This window comes from Ziziphus jujuba, chromosome 12, assembly GCF_031755915.1.
Source record: "Ziziphus jujuba cultivar Dongzao chromosome 12, ASM3175591v1".
Classification (NCBI taxonomy): domain Eukaryota; kingdom Viridiplantae; phylum Streptophyta; class Magnoliopsida; order Rosales; family Rhamnaceae; genus Ziziphus; species Ziziphus jujuba.
In genome coordinates this window covers 26,115,086-26,123,216 of record NC_083390.1, presented here as the reverse complement: position 1 = coordinate 26,123,216, position 8,131 = coordinate 26,115,086, and the positions used below count along the sequence as shown (strand labels likewise).

The 8,131-nt window shown below is 37.2% G+C and overlaps 1 pseudogene; it reads right to left on the bottom strand.

The window, feature by feature from the left end:
- Window positions 1-403: 403 nt before the first annotated feature.
- On the bottom strand, window positions 404-1,508 carry LOC125418559 (photosystem II protein D1-like; annotated as a pseudogene).
- Between the last annotated feature and the right edge of the window lie 6,623 nt (window positions 1,509-8,131).

Below are 8,131 nucleotides of genomic sequence, written 5' to 3'. Positions count from 1 at the left end.
ACTCGATTAGCTACGGCACCGGGAACATTTCCCTAAGGGTGTCCTAAAGTTCCTGGGCCGAATTGTAGTACGAAATCATCTCCAAAGATCTTGGTCAAAGCGAGCATATGCCAAACATGAATACCCCCTGAAGCCACAGGGATAACACCTTGCAGAGAGACCTAATCTTGCGTGAAATAAATACCATGGCTTTGATCTTTTTCAATAAAATCATCGAGTAGTAAATCAACAAAGCCTAAAGTGATGTCTCTTTCCCCTTTAAGTTTACCTACTACAGTACTAGCGTGAAAAAAATTTAAGTAAAAAAACTCGTAAAGGAGCAATACCAAACTTCTTGCTAGAACAAGAAATTGATTATTGCTCCTTTATGTTCAATAACTCAGTATACACTAATACCGAAGTCTTATCCATTTGTAAACAGAACTTTGACCGCAGCTAGATCTAGAGGGAAGTTATGAGCGTTATGTTCATGCATAACTTCCATACCCAAGTTTGCACGGTTGATAATATCCGCCCAGATATTAATTACACAACCTTGACTATCAACTACAGATTGGTTGAAATTGAAACCATTTAAGTTAAAAGCCATAGTGCTAATACCTAAAACAGTGAACCAAATACCTACTACAGGCCAAGCAGCTAGGAAGAAGTGTGAAGAACGAGAGTTGTTGAAACTAGCATATTGGAAGATTACTCGTCCAAAATAACCACGAGAAGCTACGATATTGTAGGTTTCTTCCTCTGGACGAAATCTGTAACCTTCATTAGCATATTCATTTTCTGTGATTTCCATGATCAAACTAGAATTTACCAAGGAACCATGCATAGCACTGAATAGGGAACCGTCGAATACACTAGCTATGCCTAACATGTGAAATGGGTGCACAAGGATGTTGTGCTTAGCTTGGAATACAATCATGAAGTTGAAAGTACCAGATATTCCTAGAGGCATAGCGGTAGAAAAGCTTCCTTGACCAATTGGATAGATTAAGAAAACAGCAGTAGCAGCTGCAACAGGAGCTAAATACGCAATAGCAATCCAAAGGCACATACCCAAACGGAAACTTAGTTCCCACTCACAACCCATATAAAAAGCTACACCAAGTAAAAAGTGAGAACAATTAGCTTATAAGGACCACCATTCATCAACAGAAGCCGCTTTCCATACCAGGTAAAAATGCAAACCTATCGCTGCAGAAGTAGGAATAATGGCACTAGAAATAATATTGTTTCCATAAAGTAGAGATCCAGAAACAGGTTCACAAATACCATCAATATCTATTGGAGGGGCAGCAATGAAAGCGATAATAAATACGGAAGTTGCGGTCAATAAAGTAGGGATCATCAAAACACCAAACCATCCAATGTAAAGACGGTTTTCAGTGCTGGATATCCAGTTACATAAGCGACCCCATAGGCTTGCGCTTTCGCATCCCTCTAAAATTGCAGTCATGGTAAAATCTTGGTTTATTTAATTATTAATCATCAGGGACTCCCAAGCACATGAATTTTCTATAAAAAGATAATCGAGGGCTTGTTATTCAATAGTATAACAGACTTATATACCCATGTCAACCAATATTCAACATCCATAGATATATCAAGGTTTTTATCTATCTAGATTCATCCATTTTTTTAATAAACTAAATAAATAAATTGAATAAATATAAAATAAGTTTCAAAATTTGGATTAAAATTCAGATTTAATTTAGATACATATGATTTCGATAAAATAGTTAGAATGGGCACTCGAACCGGTAACTAGTAGGATGGAGTAAATAATTTTAATTCATAGAATTAGAAAAAAAAAAAAAAGGTAAAAATCTCTCCCCAAATCGTGCTTGCATTTTTCATTGCACACGACTTTCCCTATGTATACATCTAAAATCCAGCTCCTTCACTAGACAAGCCTCTAAGAAAGTTGAATATTCAGTTGATCAACCCTTACTCTCACTGCATGAACATTTCATAATAGATGACTAAATAAATTGTTTGTTATCTCTTCAGCATTTAAGGATAATTTCCATTTCCATGGTCGAACAGCCAATCGTTCATGATTGGAACTCTTCCAATACTTCCAAACCTAATCTTTTCAAAAAAAACCCGTATAGTACTTTTATGTTTACGAGCCAAAGTTTTAAGACAAGAAAGTCGAAGTATATATTTTATTTGATACAAACTCTTTTTTTTTTTTTAAAGGATTCGCTGAAATAATGAGAAAGATGTCAACATATACGGGCAAATCGGTTGATAATCTCAAAATTTGACGAATCGGCCCACGTCAACTTACTAACAGGATGTCCTAATGTAGTACAAAATTTCATTTTAGCCAATGATCTAATCACTGGGCTAATTAGAATAATGTATCAAGCTTCTTTATAGCATTATCCATTATAAATGAATGTTCTAGCATTTGACTCTGTACCACTGAAATATGATAGCCTAAAAAGTCGAAAGAATGGTTAGCTAATTGGTTTATATTGATCCTTCCTGGTTGGGACCACACATAAAAATGACATTTCCATGAAAGGACAAGAAAATATTTCCATTTATTCATTAGAAGAGGCATATCTTTTGAAACTGTAACACCCCGTCCCAAATCGCACCGGAATCCGTGCACGTTGACCGAGGTTGACCGTTGACCGTTGACCGAAGGGGGTCAAAAGTTGACTTTTTGACTCGGTGAGAATTTTGAGTTGACTAGGGTACCGTGGCGAAGTGCATGACGCCCTGAGTTCGTAGACTGGTAGCACGTCGAAAACGGAGCTACGGTTTGAAAGTTATGGACGAAACAAGTTGCGGTCCAAACTGTCCAAGGGGTGCCGGAGTTGACTTTTTGTTTATGGGGAATTGAGCTTTGACTCATGCATGGTTGTGAAGTGCTCGTCGATACGAGTTCACAGACTAGCGGCACGCTCAAAACGGACATCCGGTTAAAAAGTTATGGACGTTTGAAGTTTACCGGATACCGTATTATTTTAATATTTTTTTTGGGTCGGTGAACAGTGAAACACCACGTGTCAGTTTCTGATTGGTCCATGTGGCATGAACAGTGTCACGCAGGGTTTTAATTTTGAAAAACTCTCGGGGAAGAGAGAGAAAGAGAGAGAAGAGAGAAAGAGAGAGAGGAGAGAGAAAGAGAGAGAGAGGACCCGCCGGCCACCGGATTTTGCCACTGTTCCGGCCGAGTTACTGTACATGTGCCGGACAGAAAGCTTGCCCACCTCATTTCCGGCAAAACCTCCAAATTTCACGGCGAACGGCCGCCGGACGCGCCCGGATCGGACGTCCGAAGTTTGGCAGCGATTTTTCCCCTCCACCGCCGGCCACCGCGAATCGGCACTGTTCCGGCCATTTTCCGGCCACACGCGCCTGACAGCCTTGATCCTCTCCTCAAGTCCGGCCTACCCACCAAAAATCACGGCCATCGGACCACCGACGCGCCGGGATCGGAGCGTTTTCCGGCGAGGGGTCGAAAATCTTCAAACGGTGATTTCTCCGCCGTCCGACCTCCGTTTTGCTCACCGTCGGTCCCGTTGGATTGCTCTCCTCACGATATACAAATCTGCAAAATTTCACAGCAAACGGCCACCGTCGGAAATTACTGTTCCGGCGACTGTTGCCGGTGACGTGGCGGTCTGCCGGAAATTACTGTTCCGGCGAGTACCCCGAAAATTCCGGCCAGCTCCAGTCCGCAGTGTTCGACCTCCTGAACCCAAATCCGACTTCCGTTTCCACCAATTCGCGACGGTTTGGGAGAATTGCGGAGCCGAAACCCGAAAAGCTTCCCGATAAAATTCCGACCCCGTCGGGTACGATCATCGGAAATTAAGACCGGATCTGTGATTAGCATCACTCGAGCTTCGATTCGGTATATAACTCGTAAATTCTAGATATCGTTTGTGTTTTGACCCCCCGGGTACCGGGTATTATTTACCCGAATAAAATATTAATTTATTTGACTGTCTGTGAATTTTGTTCTAGGAGCACCGGTGAGTCGTAGAATTGATCCCGTAGTGGATCATGGGTTAATTGCGTGCTCCAGGTGAGTGACCCACCTTCAAATTAATTTTGGGGAATTTAATTGATGAATATATTATGTGTGAATTAAATATTTGGAATTTAATTTCTATGTGCCAAATATTTATTGAATTTATTGTAGAATTATTTATGAATTTATTGGATTTAAGAAAATGCGAATTCTACAATTTATGCCATGTGGAATTATTTTATGGTTTTGAGGATTTTGAAATTGGTGTGGTTTTAATGGTAAATTGGGCATGATTTGATTTTTCAAATATTTCAAAGAAAATATTTGGTTATGTTGGTGATTTCAATTTTTATGAAATATGCCCATAAAATATTATGGGATTTGATTATGATATTTCGAGAAATTATTTATGCTTGGAAAAAATGTGGATATTTGAATTGATGGATTTGGGAGTTGGTGGATTTGAAAATCATGGAATTTATGGTATGGATTATAAGGAAATTGTGGAGAATTTCCCGGTTCAAGCGGATGGATTATGCCCGCTATGCTTATGAAAAATGTGAAATTTGTTTTATGATTTAAATTTATGGATTTTATAATTTTTAGATGCACCGTGCACGTACTGGTGTTCTGATTATGTGATATGGTATATGTGATATGGTTAGTGTGCACACGGTTGTGATTAGCGCGCAGGTGGGTGTGAGTAGCGCGCGGTTGATATTATGAGGGTGTCCTGTGGATGCCATCGGAGAGGGCGGCCACCCCCCTTTGGCCGGGACACCAGGTTAGCAACGGCGCTGTGGGACGCCACGCGACCGTATGCCGGTTTCTCTCTATAACCTCCTGTCTGGCGATACCTTGGGACGCTGGGTACTGTTGGCGCCACTGGTATATAGTGGGTGCATCAAATGATTTTCAGAACTGTGTTTTAAAAATAAAATGTTTGGAAACTGAATTGGAATTAAAAATATAATTGTTACCGCTTCTGGTATTTAATTGATGTCTTGGTTTTCGGGGAATATGGATAAAGGGTTTTGTGAAATTGTTTTAAAAGGGGAACCTTTCCAACTGAGAGAATTGTAAGGGTTTTGAGAGAAAATATTATTTCCAAATCATTAGTATTTATACGTATTACTGTGATATTATATGGTATAGTAGTAGGGTCGCTCACTGAGATGATTAGCATCTCACACTCTTAAATTCCGTTCCTCTAGGTACCAGGTTGTCGGTGTTCATTCGGAGTGGACTTGATCTTCCTCGCTGTTTTACTTCGTGAAGTACCCTGTTCTTCTTTATTGCGGTTGTACTATTTCTTTCATTCTTGTTGTATTTATTTTGCACTGGATTACTGTATTTTTGTTTTGAAGTGCTGGAATTTGTGGAACCAATTTGTAGTTTGTGGGAGGAATAAGGGGATATTTTTGAAGTGTGTTTTCAGTGCAGGTAAATTTGTGGTAAGTAAATCCCTTAGGGGAGGTGCTGCCGGATTTTCCGTTGGAAGGTTCGGTGGTATTTCCCTGGGATCAGGGCTGTCTAGGGTTCCGGAGGAGGAATTCTGGACGGGTCCTGACAGAAACCAAAATCGATTTTCCTTGATATCTAACATAATACATGAGAGGCTCCATGAAGAACCATATGACCGTCGGAAAATCATTAGAAAATACTTCTTGTACGGGATGTTTTATTTTTCCCTAGAAAGAAATTTGCTCAAAAAATAGCCCAGAAAATGTTAATTGTAAATGAGAAGATCAATTACGAAGAAAAAGTAAGATGGATTCATATTCATAAACATGAGAATTATATAGGAACAAGAAAAATCTTGAATTACTTTTCAAAAAAAAAAAGAAATAGTTTTTTTTAGAGTAATAAAACTATTCCAATTATAATACTCGTGAAGAAAAAGCCGTAATAAATGAAAAGAAGGGGCATCTTTTGAATAGCGAAGGGTTTGAATCAAGATTTCCAGATGAATGGGGTAGGGTATTCATACATCTGATACATAATTTAAATGTGGAAATTTGTCCTATAAAAATGGAAATTTGAATGAATTGATTGTAAATTAGAATATTTGATGATTTCTGGCCTCGAAGATTCTAGTAGTAGGAATCATAAGGAAAATGGAATTTCCACAATGACTGCAAATCCCTCGGATATCATTTGAGAATACAAATTCTTGTTGTACCCAAAACATTTATTTTGGTCAGAATCATTAGCGGACATAATCAAATGATTCTGGTGATACATTTGAGTAATTAAACATTTTTACAATTAGTAAACTATATTTATTGTCATAACCTACATTTTCCAGCAAACTTGATCCATTTAAACCATGATCATGAGCAAATGCATAAATATACTCCCGAAAGATAAATGGGTATAGGAGATCGTGTTGCTGAGATCTATCTAGTTCGCAATATCTTTGAAATTTTTCCATTTGAAATTCGATTTGAACCGGAGATAAGGGGTTTATTGGGTTATCAAATGATACATAGTACGATATAGTCAAAATAAGGTATTATTGTACCAAAAAAATAGATACCTCGGAAAAAGGTAAGACCATCGGCAGACTCTATATCCTTTTTTTTTCATCTAAGTGGTTTATGTTCAGTCTAAGATAACAAGATGGTTAGAAATCCTTTATTTTTGCAATCCAATCACTCTTTTGATTTTGAACAAAAAAAAAGAGAAAAGAAAAAAACCGCTGTATCAATATACTTCCTTCTTCTACACATTTACCTCCACCTCATAATGGAGAATACCTAATAGGTAGGACTCATAAAAAATGGATAATCCCTCATGGAAAAGCCTTTCTCGCATCAAGCACTAATATATTTTAACGTCCAATTAGTTCGGGTAATCATTTGGATAATCATTAAAAAATGAAGACCAAAAACTTGTTACTCTTTGTTACCATATAATTGGGGCCACAGTTGGGCTCTGTCCATTTATTCACTCGACCCGACTTGAAATTGATTTTCCAATTTCTTTTTTTTTTTTTGGCATACCAAGAATTCAAACAATTTAAACAAGGTTTTGGACATATTCATAATGAATGAAATATTCTCAGAATTCTCCATTGATACGACATGCTACTTTTTCCATTCATTCCTTGCATGATCAGTCGTGGTCTTACAAACTCTACCGGTGGTATGGACAAGTCTGTTGCTTCATCCAAATGTGTAAAAGATGCTAGCCGTACTTAAAATTCGAGTACTCTACCATTGAGTTAGCAACCCGAATAAAATTATTAGAATGTGTAGATACAATCAGAATCCCAATAAAATAAATAAAGAGGCTGATTTGCACGGCGTAATCACAACATTGAATTTGAAATGGAAAAACAAATTGTATCATACAAAAAAAAGAAAAAACTTCTTGTATTATAGAAAATCCAATGAACCATTCCTTGAATGAAATCAAATCTATGGCACAAACAAATATAGATCCATTTATCCATGATCGAATTATATTTATTCGATACACTATTGTCAATATGAGTATTTGAGAAATTAATACAATGGAGAACTAGAAAAAAATAAAATATTATAAATTTAAATTAAAAAAATAAGGATTTGTGTTGAATTGGCACTACATAGCTAATCGACATATAGACAAATAAGGGATGTAGATGTAAGAAAAAAGTAATAACGAAAAAAAAAAAAGAAGTAGAAAAAAGCTCGAATTTAGTCAATCAATCAATATAAGTAAAAGAAAAAAGCTTAGTCCCCCTTTTTATTTGTTCATAGAAATCCAACTAACCCCCATTACCATTAATGGTAATACCCAAAGTCGAAAGTAGGAATAACAAATTAAAAGAGAATAGCAGAGAAAAGACTATATAGAGCTCTCTACAAGTGATCTGCACCTTCTTTATTTATATATTTCTTATATATTTCATTTTGATATATTTCATTAATTGACTATTGTTTAGTGATTAAGGGTAAGTTCTGTAAAAACCCCCGCTTTCTTTGAAATATCATGAACAGTTCCTGTAGGCTGAGCGGCTTTTTCAAGGAAATATAGAATAGCAGGAACATTTAAATGGGTATGATTCTTTATCGGGGTCATAAAAACTCATTTTTCGAAGATCTCTTCCTTCTCTTCTGGATCAAACATCAATTGCAATGATTTGATAAATGG